Raw genomic sequence first — 27,991 nt, 5'->3', positions numbered from 1 at the left:
CAGGAGTCGCTACTGCCTTCCTCGCTGTTCTTCATAATTGACGTTCAAAATGGATGTTATTTATGTTGTGACGTCATCACGTAGAACAAAATGACGTCACTATATTTACAACATCAACGTGTGACGTAGATGACGTCCTGATGATGCAGGTAAGTACAATCTATTCATGTAGAAATTCATCGAGTGGGTGAATCATCTTTTGATTATTGTGATATATTCACATCTCCATTTCAGGAAGTCGGTGTATGGAACTTATGTTGTCACCTAAAATTAGTAAAATTTAAGCACTTAGCGTCGTGGTATCTTCCCCCTACCCGGATTCTCATGTATTGAGATCCACTAAAGTGAATGGACTCGGGCATTTGATGTCGTGGTATCCTCTCCCTACCCGGGTTCTCATGTATAAAGGTCCCCTGGCGGAATGGCATTGGGTATCCAGCTGTTTATTATTTCAAAAAGAACATGCTCACATTCTATATTTTTGTTAACATTGCATTTTTCTGGGTACATGATAAACAAATCTTACAGAAGCAAAACATTCAATCCAAGCCCTTGTGTTAGATATTTTGTACACCTCAAATGATTCATGGGGGTCAACACCCTTAATTTTTTATTGGAGGTTATTGTTGTTATTTGTTGCAGCATTCCTAATACAACTGGTGCCCCCGTGGCAAGGCACTCAAATACGTCTTCGGCACTCTCAGTATTCCCTATCTGTTGGAGTTTCCACCTCTGCTCAGTAACACTCAGTTTGTAAATTGAGATGAGTGGACTGCATCAGTAGGCTTTAACTCAAGAATTGTCTGGCACTCTATTCTCAAGGTCTAGATCAGTCAGTGGACTTTTTTTCAGACCTAATCCCAGGAAAAATCCCCCTCTTCCATATCTGGTGACCAATGTTCCATCCCTTTCATTTTTGCATGATGGTTTTTGAGTCTTTCTGTCTCATCTTTATGCGTCCAGTGGACAGCAGTTTATGCTTTCAGAGTGACATGGTTGGAAATGTGCCAAACGGATACATATGCATCTTCGCAGATCCATATATATATATATATATGAACTGATTTGTTTTCACTAAAGTCAGATAGCCCCCCTTGAGATCGTCCATGGACATTTTGTTGTCTTTTAAGGTTCTGTATTGGTGGCTGTCACATCAGCTTGTAAGATAGCAAAACAGAGTGCTTGTTATGAGGCAGGGTTAAGAATCTACCCCTGTCAAGAGGGGTCGGGACCCCTCTCAAACTGAGGTTGGAGGCCTATCAGAGTTTTTAGCAGAGCCAGTCCTACCCCTCTACTTGTGCCTCTTTGCATGAAACAAGTACCACCTTGTCTTGCCCCATACCTCTTCCGCACAATTCTGGCCAGTCTCTTTCTGTTTGCCCTTTAGAACTAGGGTTCCCAGAAGGCCTGGCAATGAAGAAGAAAATGAACAGCCCCAGATAGAGAACCAGCAAGGAACTGCTGGACAGCGAAGCGACCCGCACAGCAAACCGGTAGTCCAAACACACTTCAGGACATGGACAAATGCAGGAGAATTAATTTCACCTTCCTCAAGCACATGGAGCAGTCCACACAACAAACCGTCAGTCCCTGCACTCTATGTAATGCGCAGAGACAGTTTACTTACCAGCAACCCTGCCACGGAGCGGGTCCCTCGTCAAATTGGCAGACCAGATATGTCAGCTGGCTCTAAAATGAAATGGAACATTGATTGTGGTTTGAACAGGCCGCCATTTCTAAGTGCAGGTGCCTCACGTACAAAAAGAGGCAGGGCCAATACCCCCACTTTATGTGTTTCCTTAACTGTAACGTCTCCCCTTCGGAAAGGAAAATCAATGGTTGGACCCGGGAACCAGGTGAGGGAGTGAGCCAATGGAGGATGAAGGGAGAGAATGAAAAGGGGCACAGGGCACAGGAAGGTGTGGGCTGCTTGGGTGAGGTCAAGGGAGCAGAAGCAGGACCAAGAGATCAATCACATGCAGGACGGTGCAGAGAAGCATGGAGAAGGATTGCTGAAATACTAAACACAAATACAAAAATACTCTGCAATCGGAGGTATTGGTTGGTAGGAGAAAGTGGAACGTGGGCATGAGTGCATGCCTGATGTGACAGTGAGATACAGAGTAGGGGATCAATGAAAGTGAAGGAGAAGGTGATTTGGAGAGTGAAAAGAGGGTGACTGTTGGTTAAGGTATGGGTGGAGTGTAGAGTAATAGTGAAGAGCACTAGTGATGAGAGGGGAGAGTTGTAGTAGATGGAGGAGGAGAGCAGGAGTAAGAAGGAGAAGATTGGAGGAGCAGCGGTGAAGAGCGAGAGAGGGAAAGACAAAGGAGAGTGGGAAGAAAAAAAGGAGGAGATTAGAGGAAGCAAGAGGATGGATAGAACATCAGGGCGAGGCATGTAAGGGCGTGGAAGGAAAGTACCAAGTGGAGCCTGAGTGTCTAGAAGGCACCTACACTTGTATTCATATTACTTCTTTTGTATTTTACTCATACTACTTCTGTTGTATTTTGGAACCTAGGTTTAGATTTCACCTAGATTGTTCCCAGACAAAGAGTCAGGGAGTTTCCCCTTTGGCCATCACAATCAGTCAGTCAGTGACTGGACGTTTGAGGATGCCTGGACTAGGTAAGAGTGGGACGCACTTAGCAATCCCTCTTGCAATTCCTTTAATAAAAAACCCCAGAAATGTCTTCAAGAACGAATATGTTTTTGAGTCCATTTATGACGGCTTCCAGATACTTGAAGAGATTTTGCAGAAGAGCTTGTACTGAAGACTGACATTTTGTTCTAGGAAAAAAGGGGTTTTCATCTTCCATGTGAGTCAGGATATTGGCCCTCATTACGAGTATGGCGAAGTGGTAAAAAAGTGGTGGTAATCAAATGATTGCTACTTTTACCGCTCTGCCAAATGCCGAGTTTGACCTTGCATTATGCTGGAGGTAAATCCTCCAATTCAACGCAGAAAAATCGGCAAAACCACTGACATCCCCTATGGACTCAACCAATGAGGACTAACTCTGCCTACCACCACTTGTAATCTGGTGGTAAATCTGCCGGACCAAGTGGCGGTAATAGTAATTCCGTTTGGCAGTGTTTCGGCGGATTTAACTCTGGAATACTGCAAAACTCATAACGATGGCCATTGTCCTTGCAGTATTTTTTCCTATCCCTAGTCTCTCTGCTGCCTTGAGAGTTGTACTGCATTTTTGTTGTATCTTGATGGGGCAACTAGTTTTAAAAAAACTTGATTCCCTGTTTGTCACGTTTCACCCGTGAAATCTGGTATCTCATGGATCAACTACTTCCTTCATTGGGCCCATGGATTAGGTCTGCATTTGTGGAAGCCTGTTCTGGGGTAAATGTTCCCCTCTCAACTTGTATGAAGGAACCACGCATGTTGAGGATAGTGCCCTCATAGTCAGAGGCGAAAGATGTCCCTCTGCTTGACATGTGCAGAGCGACACCATGGCCCTCATAACACACTTTGTGGTCCCTTATCAACTGACGTTGGAGGATAAGTCTACTGTTTCCTTCGAGGAGGGGTCCTGGGTTTACCCTTGCTTTGTTTTGTCTGTATACTTCATTGCCTATTAGCATGGTTTGCTGCATCACTTTCAGGCTTTTCCGTTTGTCTCATTTTGTGTAGACTGCGGGTTCATTTTATTATTAATACCCGGCGAGAGCTCAATCAGGGGCTGAATTAAATAAACATTCTGATTGGCCCTCGTCGGGGCATTACCTGGCTGGGAATCCCTCGGCCGGGATTCCATGGCCATAGTTCCTGACGGGGACATGGTAGACCCTCAGCCATTCGTCCCCCGCCGGGGATTCAGTTATGTCTATTTTTTTTAATTTTCCCTCCCTCTTCCCCACCTCCCCCAACCCCACCTACCTTCTTCTCTGTCGTCTTTCGGGAGGGAACGCGCTGGGAACACTTATGTCCCCAGTGTGTCAGCTTCCGATGGCAGCCATGGAAAGGGAAACCGGACTCCGTTTTCCCTTTCCCGGCGGCCATTTTCTTGGTCTTTTTTTTGTTGTTGTTTTTTAGAAACTGCTTTTAGTACCCCCGTCACGCAGATCTTGCTTCGCTCAGGCCTATAACTATGGGCCCCGGGGAATTACCTGACTCAGTGATGCCCCCGCCGCTCTGGGCATATTGCTTAAATAGCTGTGTTACTTATTCATGAAGTAAGCAATGGAATGAAGGAGAGGGGCATGGGAAGTGTCTGGCGATGGGAGTGCCCCTCCGCCCCAACAGCTAGCGGTTGGCTCTGCCTTACTTACCATGGCAACATAAAAACATCATTAATTTTACGTAATATATGGCAGCGAGCATGCCCATTTTTAGTGTTTTTTTCGGATCTCTTTGTTTGATTTGCTGTGGAACCTACCAATAATTTTATACCACCGGCTCCGATCCACTGAGGCCTATTCTCAGGAAGCTTTGTTTCTACCTTATCAAAGACCCACCACCAGCCCAAGAGGAGACATGCCTTGCTCACTGCAAATCCTGCTTGTGAACCTGGGCCTGAGCTAAGAGAGGCAGCCCTTAGAGCTCGGAGACTCTGCGCACGCGCACATCAACACAGAAGGAATCGCAGGCAGGGCTGTCACCACTTTTGCAGGACCATGCAAGGAATTAAGTAGGGGCAGGGGTGGGCGACCCCATTAATCATTGTACGACAAGACGATGCTCAACCACTCCCTCCTACCACCCCATGCCATCTCTTTCCCTGGTCTATCCCTCAAACCTCTTCTCTTTGCCCTCACACTTAGAACCTCGCTATTTTGTGCACAGCAAACACAAACAGTTGCTGCTATTGCCAAGCGGTCCTTTCTGTCAGACAATATAGTAATCTGCATGCAGAGTAATTGTTGGGTAAGAACTTTCTGAAGCCCCCTAAAGCCAGCAATATTATCATATCCCTTTGCGAAACATCATTTCAATGTCCTCTACACTGTTATTTGACTCATGTCATTTGCATTTCTATACAGTAGTCCTAGCTTTATGTTGCCCATCATAAAAGGGAAAAGCCTTCCTCCGAGTTTCACTACTGCAGTTTCAAAGCACAAACAAAGAAGACATAGCGTGACAATGTATCCTTGGCAGTCAGCGTTTGATTCAGGGCAGGCATGCAGCTTTTTGTTGTGTACGATGTGACGATTATTTAACGTGCCACCGAAATGCAAACTGTGATTAGCATGTCTAACATGTAGACATCATGGAAATAAATCAGACATTTAAAAAAAGCAGGATTTGTGGCAGATTGGATAGCCAACTGGGGCTATGGAGCGGAAAGGGGTCACGGCAAATGCACCCCTTTTTCTGCCTAAATCACTGAAATACTCACACTTATTAGAAGGACTTGTCTCAGAAAATTGTCAATTCAATGATCTCAACTCATTGTTGTGTGTCCTGCAGTTCTCCTGCATTTCTTAGAGGAAAGAGCAGTCCTAAAAGTATCTGCCAGGCCACCGGGAAGACATACTGATGGTGACATTATATACCAGGGGTGCTAAGTACGCATGTGCTCCGGGGCCTCCCTCCAGGAAAGGCCAATTGTGATATAGTCCCAATACATTGCAACAGGACTCTTTTTTGCCATCAACCCCTGCCGGGATAACCAAAATTCTACGCCCTTGCTGTATACCACCAGCACACCCCACGCCATGGCACTAGAGGTGGTGTGCAGGAGCACGCAGAATTGAAGCAAACTGGGCTTCCCTAAGCGCAGGGCCAGGTGCTGCCAGTCTGTCCAAGGCTGTCTCTAGTATCGGCGAACTCAAGGGCGAGGAGCAATGGGTATGGCCATAACCAATGTGGAATGCTCGGATTACTTACCGGTAATCTTCTTTACTCCTAGTCCTACTCTTCCTCGTCACAGGACTTACCCCATGAGGGCCCTGACTCCGACACAGGACCTCTTATTTATTTTACTCCTTATAATGCCTCCCCTTAACCCACATCACCCAGTTTACATAACTAAGCCGGAGCATGGGACTTTCCCCGCAGGGAGGGAGACGAGGGTTGTCAGTACTGTGACAAGGAAAAGTAGGACTAGGAGTAATGAAGAGTACTGGTAAGTAATCAGAGCATTACCTCCACACCCACTCTTCCTCACCCCAGTACTTACCTCATGAGGCATACCATAGCAGCAACGGGGAAAAGGTCCCATTGAGACAAAGAGCCAATAAAGTGCAGAAAAAACTCACACCTTTAATAACTCCAAATTCTCATCCCCACTGACAAAACCCCAACCCCAAAGGAACCAATCCCAGAGTGGGAGACATTCAACCGATAGTGGTTGATGAAAGTGCTTTGATCTGCCCAGGAGGCAGCCCTACAAATCTCCTGCAGAGAAACCCCCCCCCCCTTGCGTCAGACCAGGAAGCCGCCAAACCCCTGGTGGAACGCCCCTGAATGTGTGCAGGTACAGGCAGACCAGATGCCACATAGGCCATGGAGACAACAACATGGATCCATCGGGTAATGGAAACCACTGAGGCCTTGCGAGCCGCACCAGCAGGACCAAAAGTAATCAGTAGACTATCAGACTGTCAGACTGTCAGAAAAGGGCAGTCCTAGCCAAATACTCCAACACCGCCTGCTGTACGTCAATGGCATACCAAGCCACCTCTTCCGGCGTTTGCGGATCCTGAAAAAAGCCAGATCTTGAGAGGTGTGAAACTGAGACACAACTTTAGGTAGGAACTTTGGATCACACCTCAACACCACTGAGTCTGACAGTATCCTCAGGAAAGGGGGGTGACAAAATAGAGCCCCAATCTCCCCCAGCCTACGAACAAAAGTGATAGCGATAAGAAATGCAGTCTTCAGCATAAGGTGTTTGATGTCAATCTCAGAAATGGGCTCCAAAGGCGGCCGCTGAAGGAACCTTAAGACAAGAGGGACATCCCAAGGGAGAAGCCCTTTATAAGCACAAGTACGGGAAGTAGAAAAACCCCAGAGCAACCTCCTCACCAACCACTCCCCATTCAGGTGGCCATCAGAGTCCCACAAGAGGAATTTTATGGAGGCCCATTGAGAGCAAAGCGTGGAGATCGCTAGGCCTTTGTCAAAACCCTGCTGGAGGAATTGCAGAATAGCAGGCAGACCGGAATGCAGGGAGGGGGATCCCAGACCGCCCACACCTATCCCAGTGACTGCCATACGGCTTCAGAGTAGATGGTCTATGAGCATTCATGATAGACTCCACCACAGGACCCGAAAACCCCTGATACATCAACCTAGACCGTGCAATAGCCATACTGCCCATTGAATCTGTCAGACTCCAAACCCCAGACCAGCCTGCAGGGGACAAGGCCACTTCAGAATCAGCCACGATTTCCAGGACTGGACTTCCAGCAGAGAGGGGATCCAGCTCTGGCTGGGCCAGAACGGAGCAACCAACAACACAGTTGGCCTGGACTCCCTGATGCGCTGAACCACCCGGGGAAGAAGGGGGAGAGGAGGGAATGCATAAAGGTGACCCCGAGGCCACCTGACAGAGAGGTTGTCCAGCCCCCACGCCCCCTCAGCCTGAAACTGGGAGAAGAAGAGGGGAACCTTCGCAGAGGTCGGAGAGGCAAAGAGATCCAGAACAGGGGTCCCGAACCTGACACAGATCTCCACAAATAACCTGACTGATAGAACAAGTTCCGCAGAGGAGGGGAACCGGCAGCTGAGAAGATCCGCTCGAACATTGTCCACCCCCTGACATGTGAGGCCACCAGGGAGACCAAATGCAACTCCCCCCATGAACCTATATGAGCAGCCAAGGCATTAAAGGAGCGGACGGACCCCTCCTTGTGGTTGACCTATGCCAATTCTGTGGTATTGTCCGTCCGGACTAACACTGCCCAGCCTTCCAGAAACACCCTGAAGTACACCAGAGCCCGGAGTATGGCACACAACTCTCTCCAATTGGATGATCGATGGCTCTCCTCGGGAGCCCACAACCCCTGGTCCAAGAGGACCCCCAACGTTGCCCCCAAACCACTTCTGCTAGCGTCTGTAGTAAGAGTGGTCACAGGAGGACAGACCAGGGACACCCCTGCCTGGAGATTCATAACCCCCAACCACCACAGTAGGGAGACTCTCAGAGCTGGAGACACCGGGATCAAAGCCTCATAAGCTTGAGAGGATGGGAGCTAGTGGGAGAGTAGATAGGATACCAGAGGACGTAAATGAAGACGCGCCCAAGGAAACAGAAACGCACAAGATGCTATGTGCCCCTGCAGCTTGAGCAATAGGCGAGCCGAGACATACTGCCTCCTGAGAATCCTGCTCAGAACAGTCAGCAAGCGATTGGGCCTCTTCTGGGACAGAAAAACTCTCCCCATCCTGGTGCAAATCTGAGCCCTGATGAAAACCAGGTGAGCCACCAGCTTGGTGAAAACTCTGGGGGCCGAGCGCAACCCGAACGGGAGCACTCGTAACTGGGATCCCACTGCAAAACGGAAGAACTTCATGTGACAGGGGTGGAGAGCCATGTGGTAATATTCATCCTGGAGATCCAGAGACGCCACCCAGTCCCCTCTGCACAACATTGGGAGAATGTTCTGCAAAGTCTCCATTTTGAAGTGTTCCTCCCGGACGAAGCAGTTCAGTGCCTTGAGGTCGAAAATTAGGCGATACTTCCCTGAAGGTTTAGGGACCAGGAACACCTGCGAGTAGAAACCCTGACCCCGAAGCGGGAAAGGAACGGGTATTATAGCCACCTTCAGCAACAACTCGGAGAGAGCAGTTGCCATAGCCAACCTCTTGGTCCGTGATCTGGGTACAACAGTCCGAACCATGCAATCCTGGACAGTTGGAGACAGGAAGTTCACTTGATAACCCCTCCGAATGATGTCCTGGACCCAGGAACCCTAGCACCACCTGTCCCATACCAGAAAAACAGCCAGAGATGCCCGCCCACCGGCCTGTCCAAACCGTCAAGATTTCTGTACCAGACCTGGACGTGAAGAGCGTGGAGGACCCCGGCCATCCCTTGTTCTGTAAAAAGATTGAGAGGAGGAGCCAGGGAAAGACCATCCACTCCCTGCACCCACACCAGGGGAAGACTTCTTGGTCGTCGAGGTAGACTTGCGCCGCAATTTGTCAGCACGAAACACTTTATGCACTGTATCCTCAAGTGAATGACCAAAAGGTTTGGACCCATCAAAAGGAGGTTTTAGAGCAGCCGCCTTCTGAGAACCTTCTGTTTTCCAATCCTGAAGATGCACATGCCTCCCGGCCACCAACACACCAGCCCCCATGGCAATGCCACGCACTCCATCAAATGCCAGATCGGACAAAAGTTCAACCTGTCTTTGCATCTGTGATAGCAAAGGAGCACAGTCAGAACCCCCATCCATAGACTTTTTCGATTTCCTGGAACCATTTAGCACAGATTCCGTCGTGTATGAACCGTTGATATTTGCTCTGTGGGCCAGATGTGCACCAGCATGAACCTTCTTCAGGCTGGAATTAACCCTATGGTCCACCGGGTCCCAGACAGCTGCCTCCCCGGCCAACATAGAGGAGCGACCCACCAGACTGGCGAGGATATCATCAACTTCAACTGTACCCGAGAGCAATGTCTCACCCCCCTTTCAATGTGTAGAGCTTGGCCATAAAGCGGGCCATTGCAATCTTCTCTGGTTCACGCCATTCCCGAAAGGATCTTATTCCGGATATCAGATACCAAAGGTACCCCATCCTTGGGGTATGCCCATACTGGCGAATAATGGGGTCAGCCCCCACCACTGGTACCAAGGGCTCTGAAAACCCCATGGAGTCCCAAACTTGAGCAAGCACTTCCTCCACCCCTTCCCTGACCAGATATTTCCCTTCTGCAGTAGGAACAGGAAGCGGCAGAGGACTCAGTGCCAGAAGATGAGGACGATGAGAAAGACAGATGCCGGCACTTGTGCCCATGCGCATGGCTGTGACTGCCTCCAGCATGATGCTTTAGCAACTTCTTTAAATCTTTCCTGGATAAGGAAAAATACTTTGACTTCTTCTTTCTCCTTCTGTGCAGTTCAGGTGAGGCCGAGGAAGAAGACAGGGCAAGGTGCCTGAGTTTTGCAGAGTGTTTACCCATGACGTGCATAGACAACAAACAGAACACCAACTTGCTGAGTATACATTTAAATGGTAGACCAGGAGAAATCCCCACCAATGGGGGAGACCAAACAATGTATCCACCTGGGAACGGGCCGTTCCTTCCACAGATCAGCTTCCCTCCGGAAGCGGAACCCACCCGCCTCCGCAAGGTACATCAAAGTGCTGGTATGCCGTGCCGTAACGGAGCGCTCTGCCAGATCGGCAGGAGAAAAAAGGCATTTCAGCACATATATAACCCCCACCTCCTTACTGCACCCCGGGCCCTGGAGGACCCGGGCCGTGATGCCTTCACTCCGGCCTAGAGCCAGGCAAAAAAACGGGTAAGGGTTCCTGCTCAACAGGGACCCCGAGCCCCACAGGGGGCCCGGGAGCCTGCCGCACCTGAAGAAGTCGAAGGCCCCACCACACAGCACCACCAGGGGGCCAGCAATCGTGTCTCCCCAGAGCCCCGCACCGGGAATAGTCCAACCTGCCAGAGGCAGGGAAAATTAAACTTGGTGATGTGGGTTAAGGGGAGGAGTTATAGAGAGTAAAAGAAATAAAAGAAGGTCCTGTGTCAGAGGCAGGGGCCTCATGAGCTAAGTACTGTGACGAGGAAGAGTGGACGTGGAGGTAATAGTCGACACAAAGCATGAGTTCTAGGATTTTGGAATGAGCGAGACTTTCCAAAATGTATAAAGCCAGCATTGATGGCAGCAGTCAAACTTCACGGGGATGTTCGAGGCAATGCTAATACAATCAGAGAATCTTGACTGAAGTGTACAACTTCGCTGCTGACAGACTGACCGTGATCCAACTGGATGGCGTGGGGTCAATTGGTATACGAACGGGTGGCCCGCAGCATTTCAAGACAGTGGTGATGGAATGAGTGAGACTTTGCCGCGGTGGTGCATGACGTTAATTGTGCCGAAATGAATGAGACTTTGCTGGAGTGCCTGAGTTCGATGAGATCACAATGAGCGAGACTTACAGTCATGATAACATGCGTGCGGCAATGACGTAGGAACCGGGGCGATTGAACCGGGGAGATTTTATTAGCGTGCGCCGTGCATGAGGTCAGAATGAGTGAGTTTTAGCCGCGGGAGTGCTTGTTGGGTATGCGTGTGTGAATTAGCACGTGAGTGCGCGTTTGTTAGCAGAATTAGTGTATGAGATAATGATGAATTTGGCGAGTGCTTTTGCGGGAGAGAACAAGACAGAACATATTTTTGCAGGTACAATGAACACACAAAAAAAGCTTAATTTCATAAAACACAGTTATTAATTGTAGTAAAGCCTTATGTTAGACATTCAGTGTGCACTACTGAATCACAGACCAGCTGCTGAGTCTAAGTTAGTTCCAGGCAAGGCTTTATTCACATATGTACAAATCTGTACATTACTCCAGTTACTCTTATTATAGTTACAGCACGCGTAGACATTGACATGGACATGGGAAGGTATAAACATCACTAACAAAGGAGCTGACCCACCGGCCATCCATTCAACCCAGCTCAGGTCCCCAACTGACACTCGCAGAACATTCACACACAGATCCACCCAACATTCTCCTGAGCTGCATTCATGCACCAACATTCTACAGCAAGCATCCAGGCCAGTGGCAATACAAGACTACATTACAACATCTCCCTTTCATACCAGACTCACCACACACAACATCTCCCTTCCATAACAGACTCACCACAGACTCATCACAACATCTCCCCATCTCCAAAACATCTAACCAACAATCACCTTCCATTTGGACCTGCCACATCCAAACACAGAGTCTGCCACACTCTGGCATCAACCATACACAGCCAAGGGAACCAATCATACATTCGGGTGAGGAAAAGCAGGGGGGGATCACGCATTTGCCCCACCATGGACCCGGTGTCACCACAAACATGACACCCTGGGGATACATGGTCCAAGTCCAACCAACTAACACACAGCAAGAGGTGTTGCCATGACAGGTCAACAATTGCAGAGGGCTACTTAGATCACTCCTCTTCCTCTTAACACCATCACATCACATCCGAATACAAATCGCTCCCACTTATCTCCCTCATACATCCCACAGAATCACCAACACGCAGAAAAGCAACTACCACCTAAACCAACAAACAACTACAACTATTCAAGGAGAACATCCGTACATGTCACCTATCACCAATATCATTCAAACCAGAAACTACCAGACCCATGCCAAGACACCGAAAAACAAATGAAATGCTCCTGGTAGCATTAACTTTTTGTTTAACATTGCTCTAATAATTAAAACTATAACAACTTAAAATAAATGTGGGTACCCTACCAACCTATACATTGTTTATTTTCCTTAGTGCACTGTATATACATTTCAAATTCACATTAAGCGTAAATTTTAAGGCCTTTCTTCTATTACTCAATATTCTTAGCTCAAAACACTACACTTTAAAAGAATTTGCATAGCCTTTATAGACTTCAAACCTCCTGTAACTTTTACTCATAAGTGCGCATCTAAAAAACATTTCCTCACCATCCATACTTTTATGGATGTCCCCATAGACTTTGCATTTTAAATTTTGCATAAACTTCACCTTTTGATATAAGTGCGCAATTATTGAAAAATTTCCGCACCATCCAACCAACAAAAAAAACTTGGAGGATGTCCCCAACAACATGACCTCAACCACACCTGCAAAACCAAGCGGTGTGGCCTACAGAAAATTAAAAATGTTCCTTTTAATGTGACTTTACCTTCCTGTAACAACAGGACCTCAACCACACCTGCAAACCAAGCGGTGTGGCCTACAGAAAATGTATTTTTTCCTTTTACTGTGTCATGCAATAAAACATATGAATTCGACTTTTCCTTCCTTTGCTTATTTTTCCAATATTCACCAATATAAAAATTTTTTTGGGCCACAACACAAAACAACATTCCACAGGACAACGGCCCATACATAGCTTAGGATGTCACCATAATTACAAATATCACCATACTTCAAAAATTGTAATTAGTTTCACCATACTTCAAAAATTGAAATTCGATCCTTAGATCAATTCCCCAGCATTGTTGAGTCAACATTAAAAACATTTTTAAAAAAATGATTCACAGTCCCACAATCATACTGTACGAAAATGATTTCCACTGATAAAATATTAGAAGTCACTGTTCAATTGTTGAAGCTAAACAAAACATGCTGCATTATATATTCCAGCATTATATAATCCAGTCTCATATGCAGCTTCACATGAAATCATTTCCATATACCCTGTAAATAAATATTGTTATGCAAATAACTTCAGTACATTACTCATTCCTACTGCAATCAACAGCATGTTACCATGATGGCGAAATGACAATGCTCCCTTCAATCGTGGTACCATATAAACACAGCTGCTCAGATCTAATTCAAATGTGCAGCTTTAAAATCAAATAAAATGCTTCCTCCAATCCTTGTACTGGAAGCACACGCCTTCTTATATGTGCACACAGAAGGCAGTCCACATTCCTTCCGTGTGCGTCCTCACGCTGATAGACGTACGCACGCCCTTTCCTTTAATGTTGTTTCCTTAATGTGCCTGAATGAAAGGACGTAAACGTCAGGCTGTCAACTGCCAAAGAATTACGAGCGGATTCACAAATAATGTTCACAGCTCTGCTTCAGCTTCGCCAATACCCCAAGGATTCCATTCTACGTCATCATTCTGCCTGACAGCACCGAGCAGAGCGGACCTCGCAGGAGTTACATTATCAACTGTCACTTCACACACAGCATTGTTCAAAGGGCAAGTTCCATGCTGCCCACCTGTTTACCAAAAACATCCCACTCATAAGGCTTCACGGGAAATTAATCACCACTCGATCTCCGTATACAGATAGACTCGAGATATCACTGGTAAAAGTTGATTTTACTCGAACACACGGCACTTTTCTTTCACGGCAATATTCATTAGGTTTCTAAATTTCCTAGGTAGTTGAATGGAGCACAGGCGCCATCTGCTGGACTTTTGTGGGATCTAAATTCAAAGTCACTCAAAGTCTATTTGTATTTCCAACAGAGAAGTGGATTTCTGCTATCCTGTGATGCTGTTAGACTACAAGCAGGTCCTTTTCAACCTTGCAGGGATCTCTGGGGCATTATAATTGTTGGGGACCTCCCTCCCAGAGTCCAGTCCAAAGTCATTTTTAAATCCATTTTGCTGGGCAGGATGGTTATATACAGGGCTTTGGGGGAACGGTGGGTCTCTTAAACGCTGCTTCCCCCCCACAGCACTCCTTACTGTACTTTTATGTTGCTGCAGCTCCTCAATCAGCACATTTAGAGTCAGCTTCATCTTCTTTCACATGTTCTCCATAGTTTCTGGTTTTCCTCGTCGCCATTTGTAGTAAAGCCTTATGTTAGACATTCAGTGTGCACTACTGAATCACAGACCAGCTGCTGAGTCTAAGTTAGTTCCAGGCAAGGCTTTATTCACATATGTACAAATCTGTACATTACTCCAGTTACTCTTATTATAGTTACAGCACGCGTAGACATTGACATGGACATGGGAAGGTATAAACATCACTAACAAAGGAGCTGACCCACCGGCCATCCATTCAACCCAGCTCAGGTCCCCAACTGACACTCGCAGAACATTCACACACAGATCCACCCAACATTCTCCTGAGCTGCATTCATGCACCAACATTCTACAGCAAGCATCCAGGCCAGTGGCAATACAAGACTACATTACAACATTAATGTCTGGCTATTTCAAAGGCAGAAATGACATTTCACACACCCATAGCATAGCGTTGGCAGTTTCTCCCTCATATTAAGTCGCCCACGGTCAGAAGTCGGTGCATAATGCCGTCGACATTGAGCTCTGTTTGATTTGCCTTATGAGACAGCGCCCTCAAGTGGCCTCGTACATTGTCCTGCTGAGAGAATGAAGGTTGTTCTTGAAAGGGGTGGCCTCTTTACGAGGGACATTGTCAGCAACAGACGGACATCTTGTCAACAAATGTTCAAGATGTTTTGGAAGAGCTTTAAAATTAAGTACCTTTCGATCAAGGCCGGGTAATACACAATAAGCACATTAGGCACGAGCCCATCGACCCCAAGGTTAGGGCGCCCTTAAGTTCCAGCCCACACAATGGTAACCATTCGTAACAATTTGTTGTTTTATGTTGCAACCGCATTGTCTGCAGCCTGCGCAAGCTCTCCTTCCACACAACAGAGACTGGATACAATGCTAACACAACAATGTAAAACGACAACAAATGGTTACATGTGGCTCTAGCTATCGTGGAAAAGGCCATGTACAACGGCAGCTTCTAAGGCAGTGAAAGGGACATACGCAGAGGTTTAATTGGACTGGTAAACAGCATAACCCATCTACTTCCAGAGTTTGTGTAAACGTTAATAACAACTGTGGCAAAACAGAACACAAACATCTGGTTTCCCGTAGAAAAATGTAAGTTTGAAAAAACATGTTTTTATATTTGTTTAAAACTCTACAAACTACAATTCTAGGGATACGTACCCCAAAATGCCATTCGCGCAACACTGGCAACTGAACTGCGACTCGGGCAACTTGCAGCCAGAGATACCCGCGTCAACATCGGACTGTCCACATGGGATTACATCTCACCGACGCCCATACTTTCCTCAATGATCTGTTTTCATTGAGGAAGCGTAACTGTCCCTAACAACTTTGCCCTTTGACATGGTTTTATAGTTATGAATTTATGACCAATAAAGAGGCTATAAGATGAACACACATTTTATTTAATATATACATTTGGATGTCTACATTCATGAAATAACTACTCACACTTGTGAACCCTCTGACTCAAGCAAACGAGTATTTGCTGAAGATGAAAATATGCATTGCACACATCACTTAAAAGGAGCTCATAACTATCGTTTATTTTCCTTGAAACATTAACAAATAAAGAGATCGCATCAACATTATTTAATATTCATTTATTTACATTTGTATAGCGCACACAAACGGCCCCTATGCATGGTGGTGCTCTTAAGTACACTTGCTTAGTTACAGAGACGGTACAGTTAGAAAACAGTGAAGACAGTGATGGCACCTCGACAACATTTTGGAAGTTAGATGCATCTATACAGTTGTGAATTTTTTGTCGTCGCCCTAATAAATATAATTTAAAGCCTAAATCAATCTATTAATATACACCATCACAATCTTAATTCTAGAACTATTTTGTTCAAAACTAAAACAAATATAATGGCCGCATCAACCTTAGGCGTCATGCTTGTACATATTCCAGATGTTAGGCGAATACTGTGACACTCTACACACGATGACATCATATGTATTGCATTGTATCATTTGTATCGTGCCCTTCACCATTGGTATGGTCCCAACGCGCCGTGGGTTGAACGCCCTTGGGGGACCGAAGTCCAGGAATGGGAAAGTCGTGAGGTGCTAGTATGCATGTGTGCACAGCGGCCCGCATGAAGCTATGGAGGGGAGGCCAAATACCTGCTGGCCACCCATGACGAACTGGCATGTGGATGGGTGGTGAGGGGCAGTCTAGAGGGTATGGAAGACTGTATGGAATTGGGTGATTGTTGCACGTCCAAATTGGTAGCATTTTTTATTGCGCAGTTTGTCGCATATATATATGTGGGGGTGTGTTTAGGGATATCATTAATGTAAAGGGGTTACGGGGGAGGGGCTGCGGGGGTCTTCCCCCACATACATATGCTGCAAAATGTAGCAGTACAAAAAAAAGTCACCCAATTCTACCATCACCAATTCTATTCGACCAAATTAATTCAAACCGAGGGTATGGGCGAGAGACAGAGAGAGAGAGACAGAGAGACAGAGAGACAGAGAGACAGAGAGACAGAGAGACAGAGAGACAGAGAGACAGAGAGACAGAGCTATAATGTGTGCAGCTTTATATAACATTTTTGTCATGAAAAATAGCTGCATTCTTATGGTAAAGGTGATGTGTGAAGTGTTTTATTTATTTGCATTTTTAAAGCGCTCACACAGCCCGTGGGCATCGAGGCGCTGTTACAGGAATATGTCTTTTAGTTGCGTATTTATAACACGCTTAATAGCCGGAGGTTTTAAGTGCGGACCCGGGGATCGAAGCTGTGTTGCTTAGTGTTGTCTTGTCTTGTTTCCAAGGCAAGCACGTTGCCACTGAGCTATCCTCCCGGGACGGGATGTTTGAGTGGTGTATGATGGCAGCTGCATGCAGTCCTGTGGCTGTGCCTTCGGCTCAGGTTCCATAAGCATGGAGTGCAACAGGATTGTGTTGTATAGTCTGGTAGTGGCTACGTGATGGCTCTGTTGACATTAGGGGCCCGATTCATGGATTTTCTTGGATAGTACAAAGTGACTTTGCACTGCAAAAATACACTTTGCACAGTTCCATGAATCAGGAGTTGTGTCGGCAGTGCAAAGTCACTTTTCAGCAGTGCAGTTAATTTGAACCGTGCAAAGAATTCCATTAATCGGGCTGCTAGGACTCTCACGGTAATTCATCTACCATGGCGCAGTGGGGAAAGACTCCAAGCGCACCTCTATTCTAGACTCCTTGGCTAGCAGAAGTGTGGCTGAGCTGTGAGCTAATTTGCAGGGAACTGGTTTAGCAACATTTCACGCTGCCAATCACATGCTCATTGGCATCATTGCTCCATTGTAGAAAAGTTTTTCACTGTGGCGCAAATATTTAAGAGCGTTAACCACCATTACACACACGGTAAGCTAACACTTTGGTGTAATGCTAAGGAGAAATATGCTACCAAAATTGGTAAATGCACAAAATCCACAAACTTCAATTTAAAATCTGCACATTTATTGCAATGCACATTTGCGCCATATATGTTCTAATTAAATAAACATACTTAACATTTGTTGCTGTAATTTCTACATAATTCAATGCTAGACAATTTGATGAATATGAGAAACCACTAAGAATACCTCTACATCGGGATTGGAGACATAATTTTAGGTGAGTCCCAAAATATTTTTCTGCCAGAATTCATAAACAGTGTCCTTCGACTATCAAACACTACTTGCCTATTGCAAAGATATCAATGATATTATGTTACAATTTCAGGACGCAATGAGAGAATTAAAGATCTTTACAATTCTCTTGAAGATTGATTCATACAAAAAAGAACAGGAAAATATGCACGTACATTATTATTGTAAAATATATTATATCTATTGCTGACAGTTTAGCATTTAAGCTCAATTGCCAGTATTAGAGTGATTAACGAATACCAATAGTATTTGATCAGGTTTGACAGCTGTGACAAATAAACTCCTGGGACACTAGTGGTCAAGGGATGAATATCTTTTTCTAAACCATCAATCAGCCCCACACCTCTAGTACACCAGAAGGGATCTGAAAAGATTGGAATGAAAGTGAATTATAAACCTCCTTTCCCAATTTTGGCAACGTGTATGGAACAGCAGGCTATCTCCGCAAGGTCGTGGATAGTTGGTTAGTTGCAACACAGCGAAAATACAATTATTACCCAATGATAAAAGGGACTGTCCAGTCAACGTTGAATACAAATATCTACTTAATATTATTCAATAGACAGTTCTAGCAGACTACAAAATACAGCCCACCCTGTAAAGGGATGCAGGGGACAGACCGTTTCAAAGAATGAAAAGGGATGCACTCTGGATGCTGACAGGAGGGTAGTCAGTAAAGTAATTAATCTGAATAGTTCAATAATACTTGGTTTCAACACAAAGGGAGCAATGGGTTGTAAAATGTCACTAGGGGCCTTCAGAGACGGACCAGGGGGACAGAACCACAATGTACCTTGTGTTTGTAGATGTTCTTGGTGCTCTACAATGTAGAGTCGGTTTCAGGGCGCTCGCTTTGCAGCTTCGGTGCAACTGGTAAACATATATAATGTTTGTTTGTAAATGTATTGATATGAGACAAGTAAACACACCTTTCAGACATTGAAACTTGTGTGTAATTAAGAAAGAGGTATGTTACCTAGGTGAGTTTATCTTTGCAGTGATGTATTAATGGCTGGCACCAGGTTTGAGTGCCATCACTAGGTTCTGAGTGCTAACCTCAACATCCCACATTTTCGGGCGAAAAATACTACGTTCAAACGACTCCTTAACATTTTTGTACAATTAAATGAGTCCTACGGCTTTGGTGCCTAGAGGCCGCAGATTGTGATAATGTTGAGCTGTTTTCCCTTTTCCCTTTGTTTTCTATTGTTTGGAAAGATTGACCTAAAAAAGTGGGGGAGAAGAGGGTTCGCACTGGAAATGTGCATATATAGAGATTCTTCCTGAGTATTGGGTCTACCCTGGATGGAGGACTTTGTGTATAATAGACGATGGATGTTGATTTCACTTTGTGCATTAAACTTGGTGCCCACCCTGGTTTCATTATAATGAAATTGAAACTTTCTCTAGCTAGCATGGACTCATCTTCGAATACATTATTTTTCGGAATGAGAGACTGCATTTCCCATCACTAGAGCATCTTTCCTTCCTTCTCTTGAGGCAATGAGAAAGTGTGCAATGGGGGCTCCAACCAGTGTAAAAGCCTGCGGTCTAGCACCTCCTTTGTTCTTCTCAATGTTTCAAGCTCTCTAGCCAATCAGCAAGCTTGGAAAGGAGGCTCGGACTGTAAAGGCTGCATTCCAAGCTTCCCACTTGCGATGTGTACGCACAGGGCACTGGGCAAGGAGACATGGTCAATTGCTTCCAAAGGAAGGGAAGCGCAGGGGCGGCTGTCCTCCCCCAACCCCTGCACAACCTGTAATAGTCTTAGAGCGCTTAGCATTAGGCTCTATTGACTGCTTAGTGACCCTCACCCTAGTTAGAGACCCTCATCTTAGTCTCGCGGCCACTTGGGCAGCAGTAACATACCACACAATTGAGCACAGTGATGTGGGCGCTATAGTTCAACAGTCTCACTGTCCTCCTCTGGGAACCAAGAGTATTCATACAACAGTGTTGTGATCTCTAAATCATCCTAGAGCATGTGCACTCTTGCAATAAAAAGAAGTGTCACCTTGCTGCATAGACGCTGTCAGGAGGCTGAGGCTGAACACGCAAAGAAGGGAAAGTCACAGCCCTTCTCTGCATTTCAAATATCTGCTGTGCCTGCTCCAAAAAGGTACAGCGGAATGCAAAGTTTTTCCAGGCAAGGAAAAGCGCTTCTCATTTGGGAACACAGATGGATTTTTGTGGGACAATGCCACCCCCCTGGACCCTGAGTGTAGACTTGCACAATAGCATGAAAATGTAACGATGCTCACATTTTCTGCCCCCTTGTTCTGAAAAGTCTCCATCATTTGTTCACAAAAGTTTACTTGCGTGAGTAAATGTCTTGAGAATCAGCCCCATAGAAATCAAGATGATATGATATGTCATTTATAAAGTGCCTGTACACAAGTGTTTCTAGGCGCGACAAGACAAGGAGGGGGAAACAGAAGGACAAGCACCAATCTTACTTGGCCTTTTGTCATTCAGATTGCGAAAGTTCGGCTAAGAGGAGAGGGGAGAAGTGCCAAGGTGGAGCAAGGGTTGAGGAGAAGTGCAGGTGACTCAATAAGTGCTGCCAGAGGGTGGCTCTTCAGTGCAAAGAGAAGGGACTGCAGGGTTACAGATACAGACCCTTAAGTGCTGAAGGAGCCGGGAGGCAGTGCAAGGGCAATTGGACATTCAGTAGCCTGTGTCCGAGTTCAGGGGTAGCCAGGTGACCAGTGTGCAGAGCTATCAGGGACATTAACAGGGAAGAGGAAGAGAGAAAGCGGAAGCGAAAAGGAAGGTCTTGAGTTGTTTCCAGAACCGGTGGTTCTGTACAGGTTTGAGAGAGGCAGGGAGACTGTTCCAGAGGGAGGCCCTGGCCAAAGAAAGAGATCTGCTCCCATTCTCTTCTTGGAAAAGTGTCAGACCCTCAAAGAATTGGAGGTGGATGAGCGGAGAGCTCGGGAAGGAAGATGTTTAGGGAGAGAAAGTGGGAGGTAGTGCGGTCCCAGGCCCCAAAAAGCCTTGTGTATGATGCAAATGGTCTTGAATTTGATCCTTGCAGCCACATGGAGCCAGTGCAGTGATTTCAGAGCTGGAGAGATGCCAGCCCTGGGCTTGAGGCCAAGGACAAGTCTTGCAGTCCTGTTCAGGATGAGTTATAAAGGTCGAAGAGTAGAGACAGGCAGATTTAGAAAGAGGCTGTTGCAATAGTCCAGCTTGGAGAGGACCAGGGCTCTAGAGACAGTGAGCTTCTCGTGGAAAGTGAGAAAAGGCAGAATACCTCGGAGGAGGTGCAGCTGAAAGTGTGACTTCTTAGCGACGTCGAAGATGTGAGGAGAGAAGCAGAGGGTGGGTCGAAGATGGCACTGAGGTTCTTAACCTCAAAGGAATCAGCAGGAAGATGGCCCAGGGTGGGCGGCCACAGAGAGAGAGGAAAGGAGTGGGTGTCCTGATGAGGAGGATCTCGGTCTTACTGGCATTAAGGCAGATATCAATGGCAGAACACCATTCCTGAATTGTGGCCAGACAGCCTGGTATGAGAGAAGGGGGCGAGGTGTGTGAGGGGAGCCTGAAGGAGAGCTGGGTGTCATCCGCATAACACTGAAAGTTAGTACAGAATGTAGCAATGTAGTGGATACATGCATATACATTTGCAGAATGCCGCGAGTTTGCAATGGAACAAGGGCCGCCATCCGGCCTAATACATCTGTCGAGAGGCAGATGAACATGTCATCTATAGAGCTCACACCCTCACCTCCGTTATATTGGAAGAGCAGCAAGAGAACACTGTGCATGACACCTGGTATCATCCCAATGCTACATCAAAGGTATGAAAGACGTTATGTGCTCAGACAACCATACCAAATGTATCCCTGAATTGATTCGGTAGACATGAGCTTGCAGACAGCAATGGACTTACAAGACCTATAAGTAAAGTCGGACAGAAGAGAAGTGACACCATGAAGATAGAAGATACATAGACGCACTGAATCTGATGTATGAATGTTCAAACAATGAATATGCAACTGAAGCAACGAAGTAAACATATATGTGAATATGAAGAAAACCATATACACATAGAAGATAAGTAACACGAGATGTAGTAGATGTATATACGCAGAAAAGCAAGGTAGATAAGACAGTGTAGAAGCTTGTTGAAGTCGGAAATATAACAGGAGTAAAGCAGCCATGTTGATTAAATGGACGTCAGCGTTGTATAATAGTAAGCGTATGGCCCTTTGGATATTGTGCATGCAAGGGATGGGGATATCGTGCATGCAATGGATGGGGATGTAGAATAACTCCGACACCAAATAATCCCACCAACTCAGGAAAATGGCAAAGGTTGCTGTTTTTTTTTCAAAATATACATTTTATTCAGGTATTAATCAGTAACAACAAGAAAGAAACAAATTAAACAGTAGACATCGGAGTTAGCGCATGATGTGTTACAACAGACATCAACAAACATTCGCTCGAGCTCTCAATACATTTCACCTAAAAACACATTTATATACTAAAAATTCATCATAGGTGACGTCATACTACGCGGCAAATAAGAAAAACCTACAGGGGTTGTGATAGGCTCAAGGGGAACATCTAAGTATACTTTCTATAAGGGGTGGGATTGTGATTGGACATCTACTGTCAGGTGGACAACTCATGCCTACCTCTAAAACATGTCATCTTCAACACTATTAAGTACACAGTATATCATTGGCTCTCAAATCATAAGGCCCTTCGTTATACAACCCTCTATAATAGGTTGGCACACTTGTGCCATGTCTGCAACATTCAGTTCACCTAGCAGCACGTAAGCTCAGGCCCAAGTGCCAGAAGGTGGACTTGACTTTACCTCCCCACCCAATTAGCCCAACATCTCTCATCACCCATGCCTTCTGCCATGAAGATTGTCTTTGAACTTGTCCTTTCAAAGTATTCTTTTCTCTCGGAATATAAGGGACTGTGAGCACGCACTATCATTGTTCTAGGTCTCCAAGCTCAACTCTATTTTCATCCTTGGCTCACATGATAGAAAACCACGATTTGGTCCATTTTGCAGCATTTAAATGTCTTAAATGTTAAAACGCTTGGTGTTCTTTCTTCGTGACTTAACAGGGGATGATTCAGCTTCTCACATTCACTGCCTTTAAGAATAGATAACTGGCCTTGGCTGCTCCAACTTTGATATCAGGCCAAACAGCCTCTCCATTTGTATCCATGATCTGAGCTAATTCTTGCTGCGACACAGTTCTCAGCCTTTCCTCTCCATGGGTCCGGGCTTACTAAATTCATGACACTGATGTTCAGCTTCTATAAAATGGCGGTTTCGCCTGCAGTCTATTCACTACATATAGCCAGCTTCTAAGATTACTTATTCTACTTGCGTTGCCGCATCTGTACAGTTAGTGTACAGCTTGCATTTTCTGCAGTGCATCGCACACGTGCAATCTTCTCTTCACATATGCACGTTTACTTGATTCTTAACTTCGTCATCAGTTTCTATAAGATCCATACATTTTCTTCAGCCAGTATTCTAAGGAAGTCACGCTTGTCTCTCCTGACGTCATGAGCTCCTCTTTCATGCGTTCTCATATTCCTTCACGGAGCTCCTCCTTCAGATTATCGTCTCTTCGGGAATACATTTGATAGGCTTTTCTCAGTGGGTATATTCTCTACAATATTCACCGTAATATGGTCACAACTGCTGGTGTCAAGCATGGCACCATCTCAGACTGGCAACATCCAGGAGGTAGGGGGTGGGATTTCCTGCAGAGGCACTAATTGCTCCTCTACAATAATAGGCAAGAAATCTCGAGGAGAGAGACCAAAGCTGCAGAGCTGATAGGCACTGGAATACAGATTTGTGCAGGGGCAAAGGGTATTTGCCTGGCTCAGGATCAAGGATGCCACAGCAAGAAGCAACTGCGAGGCAGGAAAGGAGTCGAAGAGGATAAGCCATGTACGTAAGACATATTTCTCTCAAATTAAGTAAAGGAGTGAATAATTATGAATGCCAAGTATTGAACAATGAAAGGTTGTACCTTCACTCCCTTTAAAGTTCAGAGGAAACGAACAGTCAGCAAGGTTGACTACAGTGAAGAAGCCTTGGTTTAGGGCCTAACTGATGAGAGATGATAGTCTAATATGCTAAGAAAGACCACTGTCCGAATTTGTTCCCTTGCACCTGGGTTTCAATGGTTACGTGCTACTAATGAGCGGAATGTCCAAGGTTGGAACGGAGTGGCAACCAATCATGAGGGCCTATGTGATGGTGCACTATACATTGTTGCAGAAACCTATCCGCTTCTGTTATTATGCTATTATCGGTATTTTACCTAGTTAGAGGATGTTTAAGGGGTGCCTACCAGATAAGTGGCAGCCAATGGTGATACTAACCCTTATGTGAACTATAGGTACATATGTTCCCTTAACCAATCTCGGCGCCCAATAGGTTTTTACTATTTGTCAAAGCTGGCGTATAACAAGGTACAATCTGTTTGCTTGCCAGTTTTCCCTACTTTATTGAACTGATAATAAAGTAATATTTTGCCATATTCTTTGAGTCCGTCCGGTTATTTGGGGCTGAGATCATTTATTTGGTAATCCCATTCGACACTTGGAGCGCTCCAGGTGCTACTGCACACATCCCCAAAGGAAAACCAAGTAAAACATCTGCATTGTTAAAACATGATACACCTGAAGGTGACAAGTCTGCCAGCTGCAAACAGCAGGCTCAGCATGTTCCTGTGTAGCGACACAATGACTGGATGACCATCTTACGTCACATAGGACCAGGAAAACCTGGTTTTATTTGGTACAGGGCGGAAACTGGCACTCTTTGGACCAAATTCACAGAGCGTTTCTTCGATGGGGTTTTGCCATTATAGAACACTTCTGTGAATTTGTCCCTTTACCTTTCTTGTAGTGGAGCATTAGTGTTAAGATAACAGGTGCCCTTTAAACATTTATCAAAGTAGGAAGGTAAAGTAATATCATTTCTTTTTTCACATTGAATATCTTTTCATAACACCACTCAGAGGTCACTTCTCCAGATTTCACTATAGACCAAACTCAGGCATGGAGGCAAGAGTTGAACAACTGTTCCTCCGGCAGAAGAGTTGGCATACAGAAATAAAAGTAAGAAAGTGTGAAACACAATCTTTCAGGTGATCAAGCACGCCAACAGTGGATTATAATTTATGATGTATTTCTTGTAGTATTGATGAAGATTGCCTCAGAGCAAATGATGCAATACATTTGCCTCTACGACTTAGATCGTTTGGTCACAAGTGAGTTAGGAAGGGCAGGCAACAGTTTCATGATTCATTTTTTTCTCCATACAGAATAGCCAGTAAACAGTGCATAGTTGTTAGTGTTATATATTTATATAGCGCTTCATGCAGGAACCGTCCAGCGTCTGAACACTAAATTTGGGATTAAACCCATGTTGTAAAGCATCATTCTGTTCCCAAAGCAAGAATGTTGCCTCTTATCTGTCCTCCTGACTTTTAGAAATTCCCTTTTATCAATCGCACGAAAAATGCAAATTTCGATATCTTGCATTAGACTAACTGGAAAAATTCTGCAGAGATGGGACATTAGCTTTCGAAGTTACAAAGAATTCTTCATCAGAAGAAGTGACTAGCAAGGGGACTCCCACATTACAGTTATTGATATTTTATTTCTATCAAGCTCGTAGTCAGGTGTTTCAGAGCGCGACAAGGCAAGGGAGGGGTACAGGGGAGAACAAAACAGCGACCTTACTAGGCCCAGTGACATTGAGAACACGCAAGTGCATGGGAGAGGGGGAGGGGAAAAGTGCATGGAAGGGGGGAGAAGTGGAAAATGTGAAGCAGAGGAGAAACAGATAAATAACAATCAATAAATAATAAAGGCAACAAACAGTGGTAGTCAAAGTCAAAGTTCTGCTCGCCTCGACTTTTTGCAGGGTGCACCAGACGTTTATTCTCCTCAGAGCTACCCAGCGCCGATGACTACGCTCCCGAACCGCTCGTGAGACGGCCCCCCGTTCCATCCTGGTGGGACCCCACCAACTAGCCTCAGGTTGGACTCCCTCGGACCTATAACTGACCCCGCTCTCTACCCCGAGGGTCCGGCATCAGCTTTCCACAGGCCGCCTCCCTACATCCCAGCCATCCACTCTACCTACGCCCACACAGGCTACATACGCTTCTCTTACTGCCCTATAACGAAACCCCTCGGGTTCATCCGCTCCAACTGGACGCACGACCAGTGAGTCTCCTGACTTTCTTTGGCCCCAGAAGAAGGCTACCATCCATTCTGCCGAAACGTCAGCAGCACACCTCCCCAAAGTAGTACTGGGTTCTCATCCTGTGCTGCATTTCCATTTTCTAACATCACACCCAGACGTAGACCAAATATAAGGTCAGATTTTAGCCAGGCATAGGAGACCGATTACCAATGTCTCCTCCATCTGCACTTTCATCCTGTGTTTTCTAAATTCACTGGCATGGAACATTTTTTGCTTACAAACAAACTGCCAGTTAAAATGTACAAATGAATGTTTTATTTGCCATGCCGCTTGCATTGATGTCATAGTGAATGTATAACTATGCTTTTGTGTTCCACAATGGACATTATAGATTGTCATATATAAAAATCTACTAAAATGCTTTGCATAAAGAAAATAAGCATCAGCTAATTAATAAAAAGCTGCAATTTTGTATAAAAGAATTGGAATTTTGTACATGAATATTGTATTGGAGATACCTGTTTGACAGCAGCAAGCATGCTGTTTCTTTCAACGGTTGCCCAAACTGCATGGGCACATGTAAGGGTCTAAAACCAGTGTGCACTGAATTCACCCTGCGCACCCCTAAAATCCATAGAGGGCAGGACAACCCCCCCTTGTTATAACAAACAGTGGTAATGCAGCCAGCAATTTGCAAGTGCTAGGTTTAAGGTAGCAGACAGGGTAGGTCTGATAAGTGCAGGAAGAAAAAGGGGGGGCTGTATGGGTACCAATACAGACCCCAGTGCAAGGGATGGCCCGCAGGCAGTGCGGGAGGGTATATTCTCACTTTAAACTTAATTGGTTGAAGGAAACGGATGCATGGAATAGCACCAAATATGTAGGTGAAAGACTATTTTTCGTTCTCAGGTTCTGTATGTAAGTTTATATTTGAACCCAGGTAGCACATCATTGCCAGTGTACTTTATACTTATTTATCAAATAATTTATATTTGCACCGGGGAAAGACAGATTGTACAAAGAAAATATGTGCAATGCTCTAATAGCTGCCCGCACCGCCGCCATTAAAATAGAATAGGGACTAGGTCCCTACTCGGATGATGGCAGGCCATTTTGGAACATGTTTTTTATGGCCTCCGTCATTCAAAAAAGGGGCCTAGTCCCTTTTCCATTTAATGGCAGCAGCCGTTTTTTCCAAATTTTTCTCTAGAGGGGATATGGGTTTGCAGTGAGCTCCTGGCGGACAAAATAAAAAAATCTGCATCCCGATAAATCCCAGGGTGTTAATAGCTTTCACGCCCTGGTCGGTGGGTGGGGGTTTATGGACATGGCCTCTAATGGCCTGCAGCCTGAGCTGAGGCCAACACTCCGCACGGACCTACCTAAGCTCGGGCTGGCGGGCCGTTAAAGGCCATGTCCACCCCAGCTCCCCGCCCCACCGGGGCATGAAAGTTAGAATATACTCTCTTAGCTCACTCAAACAACCCCACATCCTTATCAGTGTACATTATGCCGAGTTACCAAATTATTGTATGCCCACTTAGCATATAATTGGCAATTTCCACTATGTTCAATTGGCACACTATTACAATGTTTTAGGATGCACAATTCGCACCCCCGCCACAGTTAGCCCATCACAATGTATTTCTATTATGCCCAGTTGACCCATTATT

The 27,991-nt window shown here is 45.5% G+C and overlaps 1 long non-coding RNA gene across 1 annotated transcript in view; it reads right to left on the bottom strand.

Annotated features, from left to right (window-relative positions):
- Positions 1–14,805, bottom strand: part of LOC138492199 (uncharacterized) — a 40,021-nt gene extending 25,216 nt beyond the window's left edge. Inside the window, exon 1 of the long non-coding RNA XR_011276162.1 lies at positions 13,426–14,805. This is a non-coding gene — a long non-coding RNA (uncharacterized lncRNA). The remainder of the gene's footprint in view (positions 1–13,425) is intronic.
- Between the last annotated feature and the right edge of the window lie 13,186 nt (positions 14,806–27,991).

Source organism: Ambystoma mexicanum, chromosome 10, assembly GCF_040938575.1.
Source record: "Ambystoma mexicanum isolate Mex_15411 chromosome 10, UKY_AmexF1_1, whole genome shotgun sequence".
In the NCBI taxonomy this organism is placed as follows: Eukaryota; Metazoa; Chordata; class Amphibia; order Caudata; family Ambystomatidae; genus Ambystoma; species Ambystoma mexicanum.
This window is presented reverse-complemented; position numbering and strand designations above follow the sequence as displayed.